This window comes from Cnephaeus nilssonii (assembly GCF_951640355.1).
Source record: "Cnephaeus nilssonii genome assembly, chromosome: 7".
Classification (NCBI taxonomy): domain Eukaryota; kingdom Metazoa; phylum Chordata; class Mammalia; order Chiroptera; family Vespertilionidae; genus Cnephaeus; species Cnephaeus nilssonii.
The window spans coordinates 98,616,533-98,641,330 of record NC_137078.1 but is presented as its reverse complement, the minus strand read 5'-3'; the positions used below and the strand labels follow the sequence as shown (position 1 = coordinate 98,641,330).

The 24,798-nt window shown below is 61.9% G+C and overlaps 1 protein-coding gene across 4 annotated transcripts in view; it reads left to right on the top strand.

The window, feature by feature from the left end:
* The window catches only part of SPSB1 (splA/ryanodine receptor domain and SOCS box containing 1), a 60,214-nt gene that overhangs the window by 15,497 nt on the left and 19,919 nt on the right, over nt 1-24,798 (top strand). The window contains exons 1-2 of one of the 4 annotated variants that reach the window (XM_079776392.1): nt 22,058-22,308; nt 22,736-23,037. The exons of 1 other annotated variant lie outside the window; for it this stretch is intronic. The gene's annotated coding sequence lies outside the window, so the exon portion shown is untranslated. Of the gene's footprint in view, nt 1-22,057; nt 22,309-22,479; nt 23,038-24,798 lie in introns of those variants that run through there. 2 more of the 4 variants (XM_079776393.1, XM_079776391.1) reach the window with 2 other exon arrangements.

Sequence of the window (24,798 nt, the reverse complement as noted above, 5' to 3'; positions counted from 1 at the left end):
CTCGCTGACCTGGAGGAGTGGCGTCCAGGGCACTGATAGTGTCCGTTTCTCTTTTGCGCTAAGAGAAGCCAGGAATCCCGTTTTTAAAAGAAATGTTGGCAAATAACTTAGTGGGGTTGTTTGTTTGTTTGTTTGTTTGTTTTAAAAGAAACAACGCAGAATAAACTGTCTGGACCCTCCGTGTACAGATGAGGAGGGCAAGGCCAAGGAGCCCAGAGGGTCCCATAGCTTGGGGCTCAGGGCGCTGGGACTAGACCTGTACCCGCTGGCGCCTGGCCTGGCTGCTTCCCCCCTCACAGGCTGTGTCCTGGGGAGAGCAGGAGGGCTGTGCACTAACTCAGCCAATTCCACGGCACCCCAGGGGACAGGGCTCCGGGGGACAGAGCCCCCACACAGGGACACCCGCCCATCTTAGCTCCCCCCGGAGTCAGCCCTCAGGGCTGCTGCTGGGGGCCAGGCACGCAGTGCTTTGTGGATGTCTCTGGAGACCCTGACAGGGCCCCTGTAGGTTCTGGTGCCCCATCTTCCCGATGAGGAAACCGAGACTCGGAGAGGCCCCGCTCCCTGGATGGCGTGGGTTTATTCAGACGAGGGCCGGATTCCCGAGGCCAGGCTTTTAAGCCATTGCATGTCGTGACCGGGGCCCCTCGTGCCATGCACCCTCGACCTGTGCAGGCGAACATGCCCTCCCAACCGACGGGCCATCCCTTCTCCTTTGGACCCCTGCCCGGGGCACGCCCTGCCGTTTGGTGTGGAGGTCGGGGCCACCCCACTCCCCTCTCGGGTGGATGGGAACCTCGAGAGCACGGAGGCTCCGCCCACCAAGGGGCCGCTCCCCGGCTCACCGTGCCGCTGACTAAATTCTCTTTGCAAACGGCTCAGTTTCACATGCTCAAGTTTCCAGTAACTACGTGGGTGGATTTGTTTCATTTAAGGGGAAAGCAAAACAAAACAAAACATGGAGGGGGTTTTCTTTCCCAAGAAGAGGGCTCGCCAATTATGGGTTTTGGTGTGTGCGGTCCGGGCATCCTGGGCCGCTTCTGCAGCCAGCGGGCTCTTGGCAGGCAGGCCCCGAGGTGGAAATCGCTTAGTCATTGGCAAGTGGGGACGGGAGCAGGAGGTCAGGGAGGTGCCGCGGCCACCGCCACCGGTTCCTGCAGAGGGAACCGCGGCCCCAGCTCTTCCCTACGCAGCCTTGCCGGGCAGGGCAGGGGCGGGGGAGCTGGGGGAAGGGGGCCTGGGCTCGGAAGGAGACACTTCCCAGCGAGCCGCACCCGCTGCGGGGCCCGCTTCAGGTGAGTTGGAGATGGTGGTGCACCCAGGCACCTTACATTCTCCGGGGGCGGGGTGGGGAGGCAGTCCCCAGGGGACAGCGAAGGGCTGCGGGCATGTGTGTGCGCGCACACGTGTGTCTTCCCAGGTCACGTTAGCACGCTGGTTTGGGTGGGTCCTGGCCAAGCAGAGAAGACTTCGGAGTTGGGTTTGGGCAGGGTCCTGGGGCGTCTGTGATGCCAGGCATCTGGATGTGGGGGTTGGGGGGAACCTGGGGGGTCCGGGGCCGACGCTCTTTACCAACACATCTGGGAGAGCGTGGGTATCTTAGGGGCCCTGCACCCCTTCAGAGCACCGCAGACAGACCGTGTGTGACGTCTCTGGTTGATGGGTTTCTTCTCTGCAGGAGGCCACCCAGAAGCTGTATTTAGTCTAGGTGTGTTGGCTGGAGCAAGGTGCAGCCTGGCCGGGGAGGCAGATGGAGGTGGCTGGAGGGTTGCTCTGGTACTTCCTTCTTCTGTGACCTGGGCCTCAGGTCCCCATCTGTGAAAGGGGGTGGTGAGAGTACCTCATGGATGGAAGGGGCTGGTGTGGGGCGAACTGTCTGGGGCAGTCCTTCCCATAACTGGGACCCTAGGCCTGCGGTGCAGTGGGCCTCACCTTTCATCTCCCTTTCTGCTCTGCGGAGGGAACATGCCTTGGAGTTTCCAACCCTTAATCCTGGCCTTTGAGAGCTTGCTTCCTGAGCTTTCTGGAAGGGAAGAGGGCAAATCTACAGTTAACCCTCAAACAGGATCATCTTAGGCATCACCCGCCCCAAGCTAGAGCAAGGAGAGGCAATCGGAGGTCTGGGGGATTTTGATGAGAATAAGGGTTTACGCTCAGCAAGTGAATCCAGGAAGACTTCCTGGAAGAGGTGACATTGGGATGTGTAAGAACTAGAGGGGAAGGAGGAAGGGAAGAGATCTGTCACTGGTGGAAGGGCATGTGGGCATGCAAAGTCGCTAGGGGCTTAGAGGGTACCTGGCACGTAGTAAGCACTTAATAAAGATCATTGTAAAACTCAGTGTGACTCCAGGATTTTTAGTTTAGGTATCTGGGAGAAGAGAAAGAGAGAGAGAGAGAGAGAGAGAGAGAGAGAGAGAGAGAGTGTTTTTCAAGCCACCAGCTAGGGGAAGGGTTTCAGATTGTATGCCACTGATTTCCTGTGGCGTGGGAACCGGTTTCTTTTTTTTCAGCCCTGCAGTCGCTCAGCTCCTTGGTGGCACTCTTCCTTCTTTACCTCCCCCCCCCCCCCCCCCCCCCCCGTCCCACATGCTCGCACGAGCCTCTGAGTGCCGGGCTTGTCCTGCTCCGGCGGCCTGTGGGGTGCCCCGACAGGAAACAGGACACGGGCGAGGACCTAGGGGAGTCCCGCCCTGTCACTGCTCGGTGGGGTTTGAAGGGCCTGCTCTCCTGGAACTTCCCGGGGCCCGGGGCGGCCTGGAGAGCCCGGGCTGGGTGCGCGGCCCCGGCTCTCGGGCCCTGGGAGCCAGGGGAATCGTGGGCCGTCGGGGCTCCGTGACGAGCCCGGTGGGGCCACAGGAAACAGCTGGGCGCACTCTCCCTTTCCGGGCAGGTTGGGGAAACGTGGCGCTGGTTCTGGGAAGCTCCAGCCTGGGACAGATGGCATTTCCTGTGGCCTGGTGAGGGGGGGCCGTGGGGTCCGGCTGACAGCGGGCGAGGGTCATGTGCATGTGGGCCTGGGAGACCCATGACGCACCCCTGGCTCCTTGGCGGGGACACCCTCATGCCTCGGCTGCCACCCCACGCTGGTCCCTCCCGGCCTGGGCGTCTCTGCTGACTGGCCCTCTGGCCACGGCCTCTCTGCTCTCTCCCTGGCGGGGTAGCCCTGCCTGGGGCCCCGCATCCTCAGGCTGCAGGGGGGGCGGAGGAGACAGAACCAGGGGCGCATCCTTCGCCGTGGCCCACAAGGCCTTCCTCCATGTTCTTCTTTGTCCCCACGGCCACCGCCACCCCCGCCTCAGGCGTCCAGCATCCCGGGAGGAGCGTGAGTTTTGATTCTGGCTCCGACCTGGGTCCCGGACAATTACTTGGCCTTTCTGAGCCTCAGTTTCCACATCCATAAAAGTGGGCATGAGCCCGGCTGGCATGGCTCAGAGGTTGAGCTTTGACCTATGAACCAGGAGGCCACGGTTCGATTCCCAGTCAGGGCACATGCCCGGGTTGCAGGCTCGATCCCCAGTGGGGGGTGTGCAGGAGGCAGCCAATCAGTGATTCTCTCTCATCATTGATGTTTCTAGCTCTCTCTCCCTCTCCTCTTCCTTCCTCTCTGAAACCAATAAAAATTTTAAAAATTTTGAAAGTGGGCATAAGACCCATGTTGCAGGGCAGGGAGCGCTGCGGCTCCCCCTGAAGTCGCGTTGCGGAGGCAATGGGGACATTTCGGGGGGGGCGGTGAAGTGTGGCTGATGATGGATGGGGAGGAGGCCGGACCGTGGAGCAGCCCCAGGTGTCCGCCGGGAGTGGGGAGCGGGGGCGGCAGGGGCGGAGGGGAATTGGATGGGTGAGGCGGGGTGATGGAAGTGCCCGGGTGTGGCTGGTGTGGTTTGGGCGGGGGCGGGGGGTGTTGGTGAAGCACTGTCCAGCCTGGTGGTTAGAGACAGGACAGCCCCTTGGAGTGAGCTCCCGCGTCCACACCCCCCGGGCCTGGGGCGGGAAGCTGCTTCCCGCCTTTCCTGTCTGCAGGCATCCAGCCCACACCTCCTGGGCGGCCCGGCCAGACACCTGCCTTCCTGGTCCCGGGGTCAGAGGCAGGGCGCTCCTCAGGAGGGAGGACGGGGATTCACACGCTCACGCCCATGGGATGCATGACTCCAGGTGTGGCAGCCGGACTTCCTGCTCGGCATTGGGCTGGGGTCCCCGCCAGGGCCTCCACATGTCCGGTTGGGGTCTGCTTTTCACTGTTTCTGGGCACTGCCCCCCCCCCCCCCCCCCGCTAACTTAGGTTTCTCTTTGCCGCCCTCTTCAATGTTCATAGCAGAAGCTCCTGCAAATATTCCTGAGCACCCACATGTGCCAGCATTGTCCTAGGGCGGGGTGGGGCGGGGTGGGGTGGGGCGGGGCGGGGTGGCGGCAGGAACAGGCAGGCTGGGGGAGGGTTACCCATGGTCTCCGGACAGCGCGGCCCTGTGCGGGCAGGTGGGTCTATCTTCCACCTGCAGCACCTCCTCCCTCCCTCCCTCCCCCAGCCGGATGGCTTTACCCTCCTCTTGCCTCTCCTCCCCCTGCCCTACCTCAGCTGTGTGCAGATGTGGGGTGCCCCTGTCCCCCATTTGATTGGGAGGTCTCGGAGAGCCTGTTCGTCATGGTGCTCTGGGGCGCACTGTTGCTGGGGGTTTACACACGGGGTTCGCTCAGTGCTTCTCATCTATCCCTGGGTCCTCAGGGGATCATGCGCCCACCTGTTCTGTTTGGCAAGTGTTTCAGGCAGCGGAGAGGAGAAACGGGTTTACCCCACGTCACCGAGGGAGATGGGGGGGGTATCTCCGTGCTCAGTGGCTCCGAGGACATCCTGGGGGATGTACTAGGAGTCGCTGAAGCGTCCTGCAGGGCAGAGACCTGGGTTATCACGGGTGGGTCCTGGTGCCCACCTGGCGCAGTGGCTGGGACACATGGGGGCTCCGTGGGAACTTGCCGAATGGATGAATGAATGAATGAATGAATGCCAGCCTCTTCAGGACACGGAAGAGCTCGCATCCTTCATCCAGGCAGCTCAGATTTCACGGCCGTCTGTTAACTGTGTCCACGAAGGCAGGGCTCCATGTACCTTGTCCGGCAGCCCCTGAGCCTGGCACAGTGCCTGGCACACGGTGGGATGGGATCCGCCGATTGCTTTTCAGCCATCGCTCCATCCAGCTTTAGGGTCTGACCGCACCTCCTGAGGGGCTGCCCCCTCTGGCTGACCAGGACCCTCCTTTGGAAGGTGCCCTGGAGGTGGGCTCTGTCTCTTGTTTCCTTGTGGGGGGCTTTTCATGGTCGTCACCGGTGTTTCCGAGGCCGGTTTTCGGGGGGCGGAATTATAGGAAGGGTTGGTGTGTGACCCGGAGGGGTCTCCCCGAGGCTCCAGGGGGAGACCTTCCCCCTTTTCAGACAGGCATCTTGCTGCTCCTCCGCGCGGGTCCCCTCTCTGGGTCCCTGCGGCTGACACGCGCTCCAGGCCCCGGCAATGGGACGGCGGTGTAACTGCAGGGACTGGAAACGGCCCTGTTTTCCTCTGAGCCTCCTCCTCCTGCCCCCCGCCCGCCACACACACACACACACACACACACACACACACACACATACACACACATGCGCACACACACACGCACGCACACACACGCCCTACGCTGACAGACGCTCTTAAACCTTAGTTTAGTCTGCAGAGCATCGCAGGCGGGGGCCTTAAACATTTACATTCCTCGGGCTTAGCCGGTTCTTTTGGATCCTTTTGTGTCGCGTTTCTGGGTTAGGGGTGTGCGGAGGGTGAAGCCGGTACAAAGGAAGCGTGTGTGGGGGTGAAGTCCCAAATGTCCCGGATGGCACGGGCGGCCTCCGAGCACCGGGCCGTGCTGGGAGAGGCAGAGCCTGCGCCCCTCCGTGTGACCTTGCCCGGCCTGCTCGCCATCGCCCTGGTACCCACGGGAGGCGCCTCAGGGGCTCGGCTCTCAGACCTCCGGTGAACATGGCTGCTCAGCCCGGACGGGGTAGGAGAGCTTGCGAGAGCCTGTGACCAAGGAGGGCAGTCGCGGCGGCCCGTGAACGCCGTGTTTCATCACATCCAGGACCCACGAGAGGAAGGGGCGCTGTTTGTCATAAGCTGCCCCGACCGTCGCTGTCACCTGCCATCGACTCCAGGCCCAGCCCGAGAGCCGCGAAGGGAAGATGTGACGCATGCGGAGTCGGGGAGACAGGATGGGGGCATTGGACTGGCCCAGACGCTGCCCAGTTCATGGGAGAGGCCATTCGGCGTCAGCGGGTACCTGGGGGGCACTTTGGGGGCAGAGCGGGGCTGGGACCTGCAGCAGCAGCAAAAGCAATGCCCATGGGCCCCGTTGACCGAGTGCCCGCCGCGTGCGGCCCCGTTTGGGCCCGAGCTGCCCCTTTTCCCGCTGCAGCCCCCGCCCTGCGGGCGCAGCCCCGATGTGCCTGTTGTGCAGACGGGCAGAGGCCTGGCCTAGCGCTGGGCAGAGAGTCAATTCCCGCTCTCCCCGCGCTCCCAAAGGGCCTTGATTGGCTCTTTATTAAGGAACCAGATCCCAGGGCGCAGTCCCTGGGGCCCGGCTCCTCCTTCGGTTCGGGACCCGACCCTGCAGCTTCTCTTGAGCGAGCACTCAGCACGGACCAGGCCCCGGGGTGTGCACCGGCACCATCTCACCTTAAACCGTCCTGGGAGAGAGCGCCGGACGGAGAAGCTGCAGCAGCCGCCGCGACCCGTCCCAGACCCCCCTCTTAAAGGGGACCATCGTCCCCGGAGCCCCCCTCTTAAAGGGGACCATCGTCCCCGGAGCCCCCCTCTTAAAGGGGACCATCCCCATCCGGCGTCGATAACGGAGGGTGGAGGGCGCGGTCAGAGTCTCCTGTGTGCTTTGGCTTTGGCTCAGCTGTCGGGGAATCGCGGAGAGCACCGCTGGGAAGGCGGCGAGGATCCCGCGTGTTAATGGCTTTAACGGAGGAGTATGTTATCCCTAGACGATGGCCGCGTTTCTCTCCTCCCCGGCGATGTCCCATCAGCCTTTGCATGCTGGAATTGCCCGTCTTAGGAACTTCAACAGGAATGCTGTTCTGTTGTGGGGAGAGGGGGATGCATCTACCACCTAGCTTCTGACGGCCACTGGGGGGGAAAATACCAAATAATAATAATAATGTTAATAATAAAAATCCCAAAACAAAAACCACAAAAAGGAATGAAACCCCTAATTGCTCGCAATGTAGTGTGACATCCAAAATCGGCATCTCCATAACAAGTGGCTGGTGGTCAGTTTGCTGTCCCAAACGCTGGCCTCTGCGAAGTAGTGACAAGTCCTCACTGAACAGCGACGGTGCTAGATGCCCGCCTGCCCCTGCCCCGCCCCTCCCGGCCTGCCCCTGCCTCTCTCTGTGACCGGCCTGCGTCAGTACAAGTGTTTGCACGCGTGATGAATAAAACTTCTCTGTGTGTCTCAGAAACACGCATGTGCACACACACGCACACACCCTGTGAGACCCATAAGGTTGTTGCCCTTGCTTTGTAGGTGGGGAAACTGAGGCCCAGAAAACCTCAGGTCACAGCCAGGGAAGGGTCAGGCCTGGGATTTGAACCCGGGGTCGTCAGCTCCATCGCCCCTGCCTGCCTCTCGCCCCCACAGCTTTTCCCCAGTCTCGCGCGCTCGCCTCCCAGGTCGTGTTGTGACTGCACCTGTAGGCAAACAGGATTTACAAGTCCTGACGTGGTGGTCGACGGGGAGGGCGTCTCAGGAAGGCCCGGCGTGGCGAGTGTCGGGCACAGCCGTGTGGGAACGGCATGCTTGCCCGTGAGCGCTGAGCTTACAGGGTCCTGTGCTGAAGGCCGGGGAGGCTGGGACCAGCCAGGCTCCACGGGGCTGAGACGGACAGAACCCCCAGAGGTCAGCAGGGGGAGGCTGGTGGAGCACGCTCGGTCCTGCTCCGGCCGCCCTGATGGTCAGCTGGAGGCTGAGGGGCAGCCATGGGCCCCTGTGATGGAGGGGAGCGCGTGCGGGACCATCAGACACCTCCGCCCTCCCTCCCCCTCCCCTTTGTTGTCTGGCCGCCGCAGACGTCTGGGCTTGCAGGGAGGTTCCTGAATGGGCCTCGGAAAGAGGTCACTCCCTTCCCGTGCCGCCGGCACTGACCCACACGTGACCTTCCCCGTGGTGACAGTGTCTGGCCGTCACTCTTTGATGCTGGCTGTGCAGGGACAGGGAGTGTCTGGGAGCAGGGTGGCCGTCCCTCCCTGCTCTGGCCTTCGACGGCCGGGCCTCCCGTGGTCCTGCCAGCGTCCCCTCCCCTCTGCCATCTTGGAGAGGGGAAACCCACACGGCTGACCCTCTGTCTGAGCATCCGACCTTTTCCGCTCCATGGCTCCTTGGGGCTGGCGGCTTTGCCTGGCCAGACGGGACAGACTAATTCCTGCTGGGCCAGCGCCGAGGGGGGTGGCGGCTGCACTTGGCCCCTCTCCGGCCCCCCAGCCCCTCTGCCTGGCGCTCAGCAGCGGATGTCTCTTCCACAGAATCGCTGGGGTTTTCCATTTCTCCCCCCGCTGGCCTGGGCGCTGTCCCACAGGGCCTGTCGGCAGAGATCACGGTGCATCTCGGAAGATGCCCTGTAGCCCAGGCGCCAAGGCAGACCCTGAAGGCCCACACCGTGTCGCCAAGCCGCCCCGCGCCTGCAGCCCTGTCTGCAGTGGGGGCTGAATTCGGGCTTCCCCTTAGTCTCCATGGAACCCACCCCGTCTTCCTCCAAGGAGGTGGTTCCAGCTGCCTCCCCCCACACCCCGCCCCGCCCGTGACCCCCGGGACCGGAGCCCAGCTGGGCCGATGCTGGGGAAGTGGCCCTCGCAGATCCTTAAGGCCGCCTGGGCCTCAGGGAGACAATGCCACGTTCACACCACGGACGTCCCGCAGCTGGGTGTCCAGGGTGCTGAGGCGTGGGTTTCTGCTGAGATGCCCACAGACGGCAGGGGCCGTGCCCACGGGACCGTGGGACCATGGGACTCTGAGCCTCCTCCCTCTCCGCCTCCCTCCCTCTCAGGCCCTTCCTCCTGTGGCCAGCGGGAAATTGGGGGGACTTTTCCTGCAAGAAGAAGAGCCAGCATACAGACCCCAAAGAGGGGGGGTGGCGCCTGCAGGCTTGTCACTGTCTCCTCTTGGCCCCTGGAATTGAGCTCTGAATCTTCCTTCCTTCCTTCCTTCCTTCCTTCCTTCCTTCCTTCCTTCCTTCCTTCCTTCCTTTCTTCCTTCCTTCCTTCCTTCCTTCTTTCTTGCATTTCTTTCTTTTTTTTTTTTTAATTTTTAAGGCCGTATCCCGTTTGTGTGCCAAGGTAGGGGACCAAATCCCTGCGAGTGATCACACGTTAACGCTTCTCTCAGCAAGTTGGCGCATCCGCTGCAGCTGCAATGGGCCCCAGGTGGGCGGTACCTTCTTCTCGCCCCTGCAGGCAGGTGCGTGGTAGGACTCACAACGATGGGTGGCATCAAGGAATTGAATCCTAATTAGCTGTCATCACATCGATCGCCTGCCTCTGTGGCAGGTTCCACTTGGACCCCATTGCTCAGCACGGAGTGGGTCCTCTGTGAGGTTCCGGTGGGGGACGTGGGCTGTGTTCAGCGTGGGGAGCGCGTCCCTTGCTGTCGTCTGTGGCGCCTCTTTGTGCCCGGCCTCGGAAGGGCTGGCTGCAGGGGCCTGGGGCCTGGACGCTGTGTACTCGGCAGGAGGCCGGCCAGCCAGCTGGTGGGGATGGGGCGAAGTCAAGACAAAGGCCTGGTTGTGCCCTCGGAGAAAACCCAAACCTGGGTTTCCCTGAGGCTGAGACTGCCGGTGCCGGCTGCCGGGCTGCCATAAAGGGAACTTTGTGTGGCTCCGGAGGGAGGAGGCGCCCAGACTCTCTGGGAACGGCCGGACCGCCTCAGAGTCACAGCTCACAGCGGAGATAACTCCTGTGACCCTCGACCTCTCAGATAGAGCTGACACCCGGCCAGACGGTCATGTTTGGGACAAGTCTGTGCTGGGTGCCTGGGGCCAGCATTGTCTGGTCCAGGCCAGACGCGTGGTTTCTTGGAAAACCGAGTGGGAGGGGGCCGCAGGGAAGGCTCCCCCATAGCCGGGAGGAAGCCACCTCTGCCCCCCTGCGGACTGGTTTCCAGGAAAGGGCGGCCGGTGCAGGTGAGGGGCTGGCTGCGCCCCGCTCTCCGATACCGGCCAGCCCCACACGCCGGGGACCGTTTGGGGTGAGGAGTGAGCTCTGGCCGGGGACAGTTTGGGGTGTGAGGAGTGAGCTCTGGCCGGGGACAGTTTGGGGTGAGGAGTGAGCTCTGGCCGGGGACAGTTTGGGGTGTGAGGAGTGAGCTCTGGCCGGGGACAGTTTGGGGTGAGGAGTGAGCTCTGGCCGGGGACAGTTTGGGGTGAGGAATGAGCTCTGGCCGGGGACAGTTTGGGGTGTGAGGAGTGAGCTCTGGCCGGGGACAGTTTGGGGTGAGGAGTGAGCTCTGGCCGGGGACAGTTTGGGGTGAGGAGTGAGCTCTGGCCGGGGACAGTTTGGGGTGAGGAGTGAGCTCTGGCCGGGGACAGTTTGGGGTGAGGAGTGAGCTCTGGCCGGGGACAGTTTGGGGTGAGGAGTGAGCTCTGGCCGGGGACAGTTTGGGGGGTGAGGAGTGAGCTCTGGCCGGGGACAGTTTGGGGTGTGAGGAGTGAGCTCTGGCCGGGGACAGTTTGGGGTGAGGAGTGAGCTCTGGCCGGGGACAGTTTGGGGTGAGGAGTGAGCTCTGGCCGGGGACAGTTTGGGGTGAGGAGTGAGCTCTGGCCGGGGACAGTTTGGGGTGAGGAGTGAGCTCTGGCCGGGGACAGTTTGGGGTGAGGAGTGAGCTCTGGCCGGGGACAGTTTGGGGTGAGGAGTGAGCTCTGGCCGGGGACAGTTTGGGGTGAGGAATGAGCTCTGGCCGGGGACAGTTTGGGGTGAGGAGTGAGCTCTGGCCGGGGACGGTTTGGGGTATGAGGAGTGAGCTCTGGCCGGGGACAGTTTGGGGTGAGGAGTGAGCTCTGGCCGGGGACAGTTTGGGGTGTGAGGAGTGAACTCTGGCCACGTTGAGGAGTGAGGGGCCCCAGAGGGCAGACCCGGGCAGTGGAGCTGCAGATCAGCCGGGGGAGGGTCCAGACCAGGTCAGGGACAGACAGATGGACACCTGTTCCCCCTTCAGGAAGCTGGTGTAGGAGGGGGAGGCCGAGGCCCTGCTTCTGAGGGGGTGGCATTTCTGCAGAGCATGGCGGGGTTCAAAGTGGCTTCATGGGATGGAAGGAGCCACCCCCTCCTTCAGCAGGTACTCGTTGAGCACCCCCTGTGCTCCAGGAGCTGCCCAGGCCCCGTGGGACACGTGTTCTTGTGCGGACAGGTGAGCATCATTGGAAAGTGCTGTGGAGAGGAGCTGAGTGGGACACGGGGGCAGGAATGCTGGGGACAGAGAACAGTTGTCACTTAAACGAAGGTGGCTGGGAAAGGTGTCCGTGATGGAAATGAGGGAAAAGCCACCTGAGTGCCCAGGCCCAGTGTACCTGGTACCAGGCAGAGGGCCCGAGAAGTGCAAAGGCCCTGGGGTAGGAGCTTGGCATGTGCCAGAAACAGCCAGAAGGCCAGTGAGGCAGGCCAGTGAGGCAGGCCAGAGTGTGGGAGGACAGAGGGGAGAGGTCGAGGAGGCCCAGGAGGTGGGGCTGTCAGGGCCTGTGGGCCGCTGTGGGACATGCGCTTTTCACTGAGTGGAAACACTGGGGGGTCCGGGCAGAGGAGGCTGGTGCTGGGGACCGGGAGGGGACAGCGAGGTGATGAGGGTGAGCAGGAGCTGCCCACGGCCCATGGCTGGGTCCTGGGCAGATTGAAGTAAGACCGACAGGGTTTGCCTCACTCTCGGATGGGCTTAGATTTCCACCCCAGCGCCCACTCATGATGCAGCCGTGGAGGAGGCGTGCCACCCTGAGGCAGGGGGGCGTTGTTTGCCCGGTGCCTTCTGCACGCCAGGCTCTGGGCCTGGTGCTGGACAGCCTGGTCCCTGCCTTCCAGGAGCAGAGGCAGGTGAGAAAACAGCCTGGCAGCGGCTCCACGCCGACCGCGGGGCAGGGCGGGGCTGCTCGGCACATATTTGAGGACGGGGTGCATGAATGGAAAGCACACACGGGCGTGAAGGACACGGAGCAGAGGCCTCTGAGTGACGCCGGGGAGAGGTCAGGGAGGCTTCCCAGGGGGAACCTGAGTCCAGGCTCATAGCTCCCCGGGGGAAAAGCCTGATAAGAAAGCCGAGCGTTCCAAGTGGGAGAAACAGCATGAGCAAAAAAAGCGAAGTCTTTCAAAAGCTTGGCTTCGAGTCAGGTAGGACTTTTCCAGTGGTCAGGGACAGGCACCCAGTCCAAACAGCCTTCAACACGCCACAGGTTTGCTGAAGTGGAAGCAGCTAAAAAGTCAGGGGGTTTCAGGCGTGGCTGGGTCCAGGGGCTCGGACTCTGGCGTGGGCAATTGCCTCTCAGTTTAAGCATCTGCTTTCCGTGTTTGGGGCCTCTTTCTCAGAAGGTCATTAAAGCTGAAATCCCAAGATGGGCTCTGACCGGCCTGCAGACTCCCTGGTAGGGGGTGGGTGACGCCCCAGTGCAGTGGACTGAGGCGTGTCCCCGCCCCCAGAGCTGCGACAGAGCAGGCGCAAACCCCGGGGCCAGGAGTGGGAAGACAGAGTCTTCCAAGTCAGAATGGAGGGGGCGTCACCGAAACAAGAGAGGCCCGGGGCTGGGCAGGCGAGTCCGATGCCCACCCCAGCGTGGCGGGGACGCTGTGTTTTGTGTGTTGCAGCCGGAAGGGCAGCGGGGAATGAGGCCACCATCGTGGTCAGAACCAGGTCATAGAAGGCGTGTATATGGGAGAGTTGGATCGCTGACCCTGAGGTGGCCTCATGACACTGGCATACAGCAGGCACTCGGTGAGCTTGCCAAGGTGGCCCGTATGTTTCACGAACGGCCACCAGACGGTCTGAGCAGGCCCCATGAGAGGCGGGTTGGAGAGGGCTCTGGGTGGAGGTTGGAGGCCGGCAGGGAGGGTGGGCACTGCCAGGACCTCAGGAGGGCTCAGCACAGCCCGGCCCGGGGTGGGGGGCCCCCCTCCAGCTTCCTCCCGCCGTCTCAGGCTCTGTGAGGCCCCTCTCCCTATGGGGCCGTCTGGACAGATTTGGGTGGCGGAGCTGAAACCTGTCATTAGCTTTGCCCCGGCATCCTCCGTGCCATCCGGAGAGCTGCTCGTTCACTTCCCTCTTTTAGCGCCGGCGAAGGTCTGCGGCGGCCGCGCAGGGCGTTTCTAAAAGCGGCCGCTGCCGGGAGCTGCCTTTTCGCCTGGGTGGCCCGCTTCCTGGGCTGGCACGCAGCTCCGTGGCCGCATTTCTTTTTCTCCACAAACACTCGAGGGGAGATGTACTTGGATCCCCTGGTCTGCCCTGGCGTGTCCCGGGAGCCGGGAAGATGCGACGGACGGGGAGTCGGGGTCCCTGAGGCTGGTCAGGCACCTGCACCTCCTGTAGTCCGTCTTCCCCAGCGGTGGGGCTGGGCAGAGGCAGGATCCTGCCGCCCCTGGCACGGGAGGGCCCGGCGGAAGGCTCTGCGTGGGGCCGAGCCTGCTCTGCCCTCCTGGGGTCTGCTGGGCCCGGGTGCTCACGAGATGCCTGGGCAATGAGGCATCACCCCGTGGGGCCGCGGGGGCCTGGTCCGCCCCAGCACCGCTCACGTCACTATTCTGAGCCCGTCTCTGCCCCGTGCCATGGGGGCCACCAGACTCGCCCCGTGCAAGCACTCAGACTCACCCGAAGTGTCCGAGTGGCTGCCCCGAACCACCTTGAACAGGGGCTAAAGGCCTCCAAACGGCCGAGGAGGTGAGACGGGGCCTCGATTCCCGGGGCCACCGACTGGGCGCAGTGTTCTCCCCGGTGATGGGCTGCCTGGAGGGCTGCAGTGGGGGCCCTGGGAGGCAGCCGCTGGGCAGAGGTGCCCGGCCCTCCCACCCCTCGCCAGCCCCCAGAAGTCTCTTTCCTCCCACTCCCTGGCAGCAGCCGTCACCCCGCCGCTGCCTCTGAGGGGCTTTCCTCATTGCTGCATGTTGGTCTGCGCTGGTTTAATCGGAAAGACACAGTGCTCTGAGTCAAAACACAGAAATCCCCCTGCGTGGCCCTGGTGTCTGCTGTCGGGGAGCAGCCGGCGCCTTCTGTGGGGGGTCCCTAATCCTTCCCTTCCTGCCTGCCCAGCGCCAGGTGGGTGTGGCTCCTGGTCCCGGGACCCAGCCTCCCCCCACCCTGGGGTTTTCCGGGGCAGCGCTCAGGGCAGGCATCAGGATGACCCCTGGCCCTTGATACATCCACTGCCCGTCCCTGGGGAGAGGCGGGCACAGTGCCTACGTCCGGTGCATGTTCCTAAGACGGAGTCCACCACACAATCTAGGTCTTTTGGGGGTACACGTTTTAAAGTTGGCAAATTGGGTTCATAACCCAAAAAAGACTGGTAGCTGCTTTAAATGAGGCTGTGGTTTGTGAAGGGAAGGGTCAGGGGGCCAGGGAGGTTGGGGGGGCGGTGTGTGGACAGACAGCAGGGTCCTGGCACTGCCCTGTGCTTTGGGCACGAGGTGTCAGCTGGTGGGCATGACACGGGGCCTGAGCCTGCTGGGACCGGCTCTGGGAGGAGTTGGGAGAGGGGCTGGGCCCTGTTTCTTCAGTGGTCAACGACATTTTCCAGGTTTAGACCAAAGGTCAGCTAACTACGGGCCAGAGAGTCAATGCAGGCTGCGTGGACCGTGTGACCTCTGCTGCATTTACTTCACTGCTGGTATCGTGGGCGAGTGAGAGAGCCAGTCAGTATGTGAACAGAAGGGCAGGGATGGGTGCCAATAAAACTTTACTGACAACACCAGGCAGTGGGCCCATCGATGGCCAAATCCTGGTCTGGATTCAGAGGACGGGCCCAACAGGGCTCAGAACCAGCCAAGATTGCCCGCCGTAAAGCAAGGCCCTGACCTCTGACCTTGGCTCGAGGCAGACCGACACGTGGGGGCCTTGGGGATGCGGTGTGGACCTCGCAGAGTTTGCAGAGCTGGAGGTAAACAGCGTCGCACCTCACAGTGAGCGCGCTCAGCTCTGCCTGCACGTTTAAGGGCCAGGTAAGCGGGCATGGGGAGAGGCAGGGGCCCTGCTCGGCACAGAATGGAGAAGCTGCAGAGCCGAGAGGGGTTCCGGGCGCTCCACACGGGCGTCCGGGGTGTCATGGGAAACGTGCTGCGGGAAGAATGTCCCTTCTCGTCCAGTGTGGGCGCCACAGAGTTCAACACCTGCCAAGCTCCTGTCCTGCAGGCCTTCTCAGAGCCCTTTTTAAAGATACGTTTTATTGACTTCAGAGAGAGGAAGAGAGAGAGACAGAGCCATCCATGATGAGAGAATCATGGATCGGCTGCCTCCTGCACGCCCCCTACTGGGGAGCGAGCCCGAAACCCAGGCGTGTGCCCCGACCGGGAATTGAACTGTGACCTCCTGGTTCGTGGGTTGACGCTCAGCCACTGAGCACACTGGCCGGGCCCTCGGAGGCTGTAAGATGCTGGTGGGTTTGTGACTCTCTGGCGGGGGGGGGGGGTCTCCGCTCCCACACTCGGTGCTCTCAGCAGCCTGCGGATCTGTCCGGACCCCGTGGGGGAAGAGCTGATCTCCCTCCGCCTTTCGTCTTAGGGATGTGGTGTCGGGCAGCGGGTTCTGGGCGGCGGGAGCCAGTGGCCACACGTGGGTGCAGGCAAAGAGGAAGCTGAGGGTCTGCACGGGTCTCAGGCCACTGTTCTGGGTCCGCAGGGCACCCTTGCTCACCAGAGTCCGTGAGAACCTGCCGGGCTCTGAGGGCAGGGGGCGCACACGGAGGTTTGTTTCCAAGTCCAACGTGAGGTCGTGGAGAGCAACGGTGCTGCAGTTAGTTAGCTCGTGGCTGGGTAGTTAGCACGTGGCTGGGTAGTTAGTTAGCTTGTGGCTGGGTAGTTAGTTGGTTAGCTCGTGGCTGGGTAGTCAGTTGGTTAGCACGTGGCTGGATAGTCAGTTGGTTAGTTCGTGGCTGGGTAGTTAATTGGTTAGCTCATGACTGGGTAGTTAGTTAGCATGTGGCTGGGTAGTTAGTTGGTTAGCTCGTGGCTGGTTAGTTGGTTAGCTCATGGCTGGTTAGTTGGCTAGCTCATGGCTGAGTAGTCAGTTGGTTAGCATGTGGCTGGGTAGTTAGTTGGTTAGCACGTGGCTGGGTAGTTGGTTAGCTCGTGGCTGGGTAGTTAGTTAGCTCGTGGCTGGGTAGTTAGTTGGTTAGCTCGTGGCTGGGTAGTCAGTTGGTCAGGTTAGGTGTTGTTTAAGGTGATGCGGGTCTCCCAGGGGGTCCAGGGCTCTGCATGGTCCTGTGGGGAGGGCCCGCCTCCCAGGTGCGTGTGGGTGCATTAGTGTGGGCACCTGTGGAGCTGCCTCCGCCCGCCTCGGAGGTCTGGGTTCTCGGATAGGCAGCAGGAAGCCACCCGCAGCGTCAGAGCAGGAGCGGCCCGGGGGCAATCACGCACGTTCCTCGGAGAATGCACGCACGCTACGGGCGCGTGTTCCACAGGACGCTCCCGGGGACACAGGCGGTCTGCGTCCGCAGTTAACAGGGAGTCGGGGTTTGTTCTTCGAGCCCGTGTGCCTTTCTGAAGGTCACTGTTGCCACGATGCAGGCAGCTTTATTGTTGTTGCCGCCGGTGTGGCGCCTCACGGTGAAGAAGTGAAAGATGCTGGGTCTGTGGACATAAATAAGGACGGATCACCTGACACCGGCCTCGTCACGCTGACGGTTCCCACACATCCGTGGCTTCACGTGCGCACTTTTGGGGGGGACTGTTTCGTCTTTGCCAACCACCCCTCCTCCCTTCCTCCCTTTCTGTCTCTGTCACGCCCGTCCCAATGTTAACCTGGAGCATGTCTTCCTGTCCCTTTTTGAAAAACTGTGGTAATACACGTAACAAAATTTACCATCTGGCTGAGTCATCTTGAGCTGCTCTGACAGAAGACCACAGACACGGTGGCTTGCACAGCAGACGTGTATTTCTCACGGTTCTGGAGGCTGGAAAGTCCGAGGTCGCAGTGCTGGCAGACCCAGTGTCTGGGAGAGCCCTCCCTGGTTTGAAGACCTCCTTGTATACACGTGTGTGGAGAGAGATCGTCTCTGGGGTTTCTGCTGAGAAGGGCACGAATCCCATTCACGAGGGCTCCACCCTCATGGCCATTTAATCACCTCCCAGAGGCCCCACCTCCATTGAATGTTTTAGAGAGTGGGAGGGAGGAGGGGAGGAGAGAGAGAGAGAAACATCGATGTGAGAGAGACACAGCGATTGGTTGCCTCCCACATTCCGGGGATCGAATCGAGGGAGGTGCATTTGTTTGGGAATCGAACCCCAGACCCTTCGGTCCGCACGCAGGCCGACGCTCTAACCACTGAACAAACTGGCCAGGGCTGTTTGTTGACTTTTCTCCTGAATTGCCTGTTCGAATCTTCTGACCACGTGACCGTTGGGCAATAGGAGGGCCAGCAGCAGATGTGACAGGCTGTTGACAGCCGTTCATTGTAGGTGTTGAAAATATGCCGCCTTTGTGCATTTTTTAGTTATAGATTTTCCAAAGGAAGACAGTGTCCAAGGGAGAGCGTTGTGGGAAGATCGGCTGAGGTCAGAGAGACGCTGTGGGCAGGGGGACCCGTGTGGAGGCTCTTAGCGGCACCAGCCTGGGAGGCGATAATGACTTCACACTGAGAATGGGGACAGGTTTGGGCAATTATGCGCGAATTCGTACCATTTGCTAATAATGTGGGACGCCGAGAAGAGGAGGAATCCAGGAAGATGGGGCGTTTGGATCTGGGTGACGGGCTGGGAGGATAAGGACAGAAATAGCAGAGATGTAGGGGCTGGGAGGAGCCCCATTTGTCGGCGGGGGGGGGGGGGGGGCTGTGAGTGATGGGGGACAGGGTTGCCCTAAGAGTGCTGCGTTGGGCCAGCCTGTAAGCTGCGTGATTGTCTAACCCAGTGGTCGGCAAACTTCATTAGTCAACAGAGCCGCATATCAATAGGACAACGATTGAAATTTTCTTTTGAGAGCCAAATTTTTAAACTTAAACTTCTTCTAGCGCCACTTCTTCAACATAGACTCGCCCAGGCCGTGGTATTTTGTGGAAGAGCCACACTCAAGGGGCCAAAGAGCCGCATGTGGCTCGCGAGCCGCAGTTTGCCGACCCCTGGGCCGCTAACCGCTACGCTGTACACCTGAAACTCGTACAGAATAATACTGAGTCTGAGCTGTCGCGAGTGGTGCTGTGGGGTGGCTGTGTCGAGTTCAAGAGGAGCCCGTAGAGGGGGGTGGCCCCTCAGGAACATCTGTGTGTCGGGCAGGAGGAAGAACCGGCAAAGGAGCCGGGGTGGGAGCCCGGCCGCACGGGGAGCATCCATCACGGAAACCAGCGTTCCAAGGTCAAGGGCGTGGTCGGGATTCTTCCACGCGGTGGGGAGGAGGAGGAGATGCTTTTCCGGCCGCTCGATGTATTGATTAGGAGGTTGTGACCTTGAAGGAGTACTTTCCCTAAAGCGGTTGGTGCGAGAAGTCGTCGGCTTGCTGGGTTCCGCAGCCTGAGTGCGTGGAGGGTGACGAGGCCACAGGAAGTGTGGGCGGCTGCAGGAGAGGGTGCTGGGGGCACGGGCTCTGTGGCACTCCGCCTCGGCCTTGGGTCCCATGCTCTTCACCAGCCGCCCTTGTGGTCCGTGAGTCCTAGCAGGTTCCCGGTCCCCGGTCCCCGGGGGAATCTACCAGAAGCGGCCTCCTCCTGAGAACCCCGAGAGCCGGGGTCTGCCTGTTGGGTGTCTGCTCTCGGTGCGGCCCCCAGGGACCAGCGGAGACATGACTCATTTCCTGGACAGCAACCTGTCCCAGCTTCTTAGCCATTTGGGGCCTGGCCTCGAGTCAACGTATCTTCCTTTCAAGGCCCCGTCTGTTTCCTGCCGGCTCTGTCTCCCTGTCAGGTTCGCGAAGCACCTGCCGTGGGAAGCAGCGGGTGAGGAGCCCCATAGACTTGCCCGGGAAGCAGCCTGCGAACATTCAGGTCTCTTCCTTCTTATTTCAAACTAGAGGCCCGGTGCATAAAATTCATGCATGGGGAGGGGTCCCCTCAGCCCAGCCTGCACCCTCTCCAATCCGGGACCCCTTGGGGGATGTCCGACTGCTGGTTTAGGCCCTGAGGATTGGGCCTAAACCAGCAGTCGGACATCCCTCTCACAATCCAGGACCACTGGCTCCTAACTGCTCACCTGCCTGCCTGCCTGATCACCCCTAACTGCTCCCCCTTGCCAGCCTGGTCACCCAAACTGCCCCCCCCCCGCCAGCCTGGTTGCCCCTAACTGTCTCCCTGCGGGCCTCGTCACCCATTACTGCCCCCCCTGTGGGCCTGGTCACCCCACACCGCCTGCTGCTCTGTCATTTGGTTGTCCCTCACTGACCCCCCTGCAGGCCTGGTCACCCCACGCAGCCTGCTGCTCGGTTGTTTGGTCGTCCCTCACTGACCCCCCCTGCGGGCCTGGTCACTCCACGCAGCCTGTTCGGTCGTCCGCTCGGTTGCGATGGTTGCTTAGGCTTTTATATATATAGATGGAAGGAAGGGAGGTTGGCAAACAAGGAGCCTGTTAGCCAGGTAAATAAATGGTGACTCTCTGCCTCTGCTGCCTCGAGGCCGCCTTCCCTGCCCAGCACAGCTCCTGGGAAAACTGCTCCATGCATGGACACTGGTCAGCTTACAGATCAGACGGGGCACGGCCAGGGACAGCTGGCCAGGTGTCTGAGCATCGTTCCAGGAGCCTCAGGATAGAGGGGCCCCTTTCATCATGTAATCTTTCTAGGCCTCGGATTTTCCTGTTTTCTTTTCATATAAAACGAAGCCTCTTTTAATTGTGTAAAATACAGGTACCCTAAGATTGGCCGTTGTAACCGTCCTTACGGGTGTGCAGTTCAGTGGCAGAAGCACCGTCCCACGGTGGTGCAACCATCGCCACCGCCATCTGCAGAACTTTCTCACCCTCCCAAACTGACACTGTCCCCAGGAGGGGCCACCATCCCACTGCCTGTCCTCAGGGTTCTGGCTCCTGCAGGTGCCTCACCCGAGTGCACGCGTGCGGTGTCTGTCGTTTTGTGACGGGCACGTGATGTCCTCAAGGTTCATCCGTGTCACTGGATCCGTGACCAGGCTGTGTCCCCTTCCAGTTCCATTGACGAGACCTAGTGCACAGCGATGTCCGTTCATCTGTCCAAGGGCACGCGGCTGCTTCCAGCTTGTGGAGATTGTGAATGTGTTCGAGACCCGGCTTGCCCTTCTTCTGGGTCTGTGTCCCCAGAAGTGGAAGTGCGGGAACACGTGGTACTTCTGTCTTTACTTTTTTTTATATATGTATATAATATGCTTCTTTTTTAAAATACTTTATTTTTTAAAATATATTTTATTGATTTTTTTTTTTTTTTTTACAGAGGGGAAGGAATATCGATAGAGAGTTTGAAACATCAATGAGAGAGAAACATCGATCAGCTGCCTCCTGCACACTCCCTACTGGGTATGTCACCGCAACCAAGGTACATGCCCTTGACCGGAATCGAACCTGGGACCCTTCAGTCCGCAGGCTGATGCTCTATCCACTGAGCCAAACCGGTTAGGGCTTATTTATTTTTTACAGAGAGGAAGGGAGAGGGATAGAGAGTTAGAAACATCGATCAGCTGCCTCCTACACACACCCCACTGGGGATGTGCCCGCAACCAAGGTACATGCCCTTGACTGGAATCGAACCTGGGACCCTTCAGTCCGCAGGCCGACGCTCTATCCACTGAGCCAAACCCGTTAGGGCTGTCTTTACTTTTTAAAAAAATATATGTTTATTGATTTCAGAGAGGAGGAGAGAGGGAGCATGAGATAGAAACATCAATGATGAGAGAGAATCATTGATCAGCTGCCTCCTGCACGCCCCCTACTGGGGATCGAGCCCTCAACCCGGGCATGTGCCCTGACGGGGAATCGAACCGTGATCTCCTGGTTCATAGGTCGACACTCAACCGCTGAGCCACGCCGGCTTCACCATACTACCCTCCGCAGCAGCTGCCCCATTTTACAAACGAAGCATTTTTATCCGGTCGTCTGTAAGGTCTCTGTGGGCTTGACCAGACAGTGAGGGGTCTCTGGTTCCAGGGTCAGTGGCTGGAAGATGACCGTGGGAGTTGAGGTGGGGCCACCTGAGCATCAGGTGACAGTCATAATGACAGCCAGCGCCTGACACCTGACTGTGTGTGAGGGGCAAAGTGCCCGAAGCGCCCCAGCATAGCGAGGGCCGTGGCAGCACCCAGTATTGTCTGAGGACCCACATGTGCGGGGGGACCCGTTGGCCTCTTCGTGAGTATTCCTTGTCGCCTGGGACTCTCAGCACGCCTGCACAGTCCTCTGCGGAGGCTGCGGGGCCTCCACCCTCCTGCCTCCTGTGCCGTCTGCTGCCTCCCCGGCTGCATTCTCGGTTCCTCTCCCTGTCTCTGTCTCTGTCTCTGCTCGGTATGTGTGTCTCTGCTTTTCTCTCTCTCCCTGTTTCGCTGTCTTTCTGTCTGTCTCTCTCTTTGTGTGTGTTTGTCTGTCTGACTCTGTGTCCACTGGGAGGCCTAGGAGCCAGGGTCTGACTGGGGAGAACTAACCTGTGGGCCGTGCGGGGTCAGGCGGGTGCGACAAGTGTTTTGGTGACTCCCCCGTTTGTCGGGGGTTTGCACCTGCTGCCACATTCCCCCTCCCAGGTCAGCGGTCTGTCCCCCGAGAAGGCTGGGGGGATGGGGTGCTCCCCTTCTGAAGAGGGAGCAGAGAAGAGAGCATGGCTGGATCTGTGCAGGGCTCAGGTGTAAACCCACAGGGACGGGGGGTGGGGAGTGGGGGGGGGCCTTCACGTGCCCCTGCCACCTGGGGGAGACCTGGGGGAACTGTCACTTCCTGTACCCCATTCCACTCCGGTTTCCGCTTATGGGGACCTGGGGACCCCGCCAGGGCCCAGGCTGCGGGGTGCCCCCGAGTGGGGGAACCCCTTTTCCCAGGGAGGAGGTGGTGGCTGCTTGGGGGTTCCAGGTGTGCGTTGCCAGGAGGCAGTGGGGATCAGTGACCAGGCTGTGGCCCGGGGGAGGACCGCGGCGTGGGTGCAGCGGGAGCCCGGTGAGCAGGCATCTTGTCATTCGCTGGTGAGTTTCTGTCCGTTTCATGACACGTTGCCTGGGGACAAGACAGCTGGCCGTGCGGGAAGGGGTGCTCGGAGGAGGCTAAGGGACAGTGCTCTCCCGCGTCCGCCCTGCAGCCCGGGCGGGCGGGGTCTGCGGGGAGGGCGCCTCCCCACCTGCCGGGCCGCCTGTCACTTTGCAAACCTGACTCAGTGGCTGCTGAGATGGGCGAGTGCACCCCCTTGCGTCTGCGTGGGCGGCCTCCTCTGGGACCTCAGCCGGCTCTCGGGGCGTCCGTCCCTGAACCGGTGGACGGGTGGGGGGAGGGTCCCTGGGTCCCGGGACGCGCAGCAGCAGGAGGAAGGGCCTGGTGACCGTGGGCCCCGGGCCCCAGCCGCCCTGCTGCGGGCGTTTGAGAACCGGCCGATTACCTTGTAATTGTTCCCAGCAGTGAGGCCAGGCCCGAGGAGCAGGAGCCGCTCCAGGGTTTGTTTGCCTTCTGTGTTCCCCGGGCCGGTGGTAACCAAGGGCCGCTTCCCCTTGGCGACGGAGGAGCTCGCTCCGGCCAGGGCCGCTCCAGCCCCAGCGAGCGAGGTCGGGGGACCCGGCAGGACCCGGCAGGGCCCGGCGGCCGGCACACAGGGGCCAGGTGCTGCCTGCAGACCTCTCAGCGCCCCTCTCCGAGGACCGAGGGCTTCTCTCCTGGCGCTCTCCCCCGGCACTGCCCGAATCATTCCAGAACTCCGGACCCGGGTAGGTGTCTGGGCGCCCGTGAGGCCACTGGCCAGCGGGCCGGGTGGGGTGGACCTCAGGCAGGTGGACCTCAGCCAGCATGCGACGTGGGGCCAGGAGTGACCTTCCTTCTAGCTTCCCGCAAGCCCCTGGGCCCTGAGTAATTCGGGGAGGTTTGCGGGGAAGCAGAGCCAAGCTGTGAAGCAGCCCAGGTCTGGGCCGGGGCAGGCGCTGTGGCCAGAGGGCAGGACAGGTCCTGGATGGAGGGGGGGGGGGGGGGGGTGCGGCTGTTGGTGTGAAAGGAACGGCATTATGACAGGTGTGGCCACGAGAAAGCAGCAAGGCCGGGTGGCTGGTGGCCTCGGGGATCCTGGAGGAGCAGAGAGAGCTGAGGGGGCTTTAAGGAGCTTGGAGGTGGGCAGAGGGGAGCCCCTACTCAGCTGTGAGCAGAGGAGGGGGCTGGACATGGTGTTTGCCGTAACCTTGGTCTTCCCGACCCCGAGCAACCGAGACCTTCAGGAAGGCAAGGACCCCACAGGGCCCGCTCCCGTAGGTCCGGCAGGGGACGGGCCGGCAGCCCTGCCTGTTACTGGGTTAACCTGTCGGCTTCTGGGCTTGGTGTGTTCTGAGCCAGTTTCAGGGCCGGCGTCCTGCAGAGGGATGGCCACCCTGTGTCTCTCTTCCTGAGGTGGTTCCTCCAGGCCTCCACGTCGGGAGGACTCCCACCACAGCCCGCACCCGCCTGGGCAGGCCCGCCCCTGGGTGTCCGGCTGCGGTGCCATCCCCAGGCCGTCGGCGGGGGAGGGGCCCGGGCGCCGCCTTTCCGGCAACTCCCAGGTGATGCCTGAGCTGGGTCCCGGCCGCCCTGGTGGGACCCGATGCGGGGGGCACGCAGGGTGACGGGCGCCGCGCCCCGAAAGGGACTGCCTCTCCAGGAAGGAGTTGGACGGCTCCGCGTGCAGGATCCCGGGCGTGCCTGCTTTTCCATTTGGGGACCTGGAGAGGGGGTGCTGTCCATCAGGAGAGGTGGGATATCGGGGCGAGGGGCCCGCCCGAGCTCCGCTGTCCGGCGTTCACACGGATTCCTTCCACCGGCCCAGCTGCCGAAGCGATTAAGCCTCCGTGATTCATGGCAGCGCGTTTCAAGGGAAGGCGTTGTGTTACGAAAACGTGGGTCCCGGCGGCTTGTTTTGTTGGCAGGTCTGCTGCCTCAGCAGAAAGGAGGCGCTTCTGATACGGGAACGGAAACGGGACCGCGTCAGCCGTGCGCGGCGGAGAGGACCGCGGGCTTCCTCCAGCCACGGCAGCCCGCCGCCCGGGGGTCCCCACGCCTGGGGCCGCGTCTGGGCCGCCGGGCTGTGACGAGGCAGGCCCTCACAGACACAGGAATGCGGGACATGGCCTCGGCTCCCCGTTCTGCCTGAGAAGGGACGTGGTTTTATTTTACGGGAAGCCCACCGTGCGGAGGAAGTACCTCTGCAGCACGGCCTGTCTGAGGTCTCGGGGCAGCCGTGCCGAGGCGAGCACGTGAGCTGTGCATCTGTAGCCCCTGCGTGTATCTAGGAACGGGGGGCAGGGGGAGTGGGGGCCTGGAGTGGCTCGAATGGCCGGTCCTGGGCTGGCTTACGCCTTCGTTCTTGCTGCTTCTCCCCTCGGCCCTGATTGCCACCCGGGACTCGCCCATTAAATGGACATGGGTCCAGTTTCCCTTTTCCCCACTTCCCCTTCTTCCCCTGTGTTCTCAGAGGTGACAAGTGGGACAGACTCGCCCCGGGTCCCAGT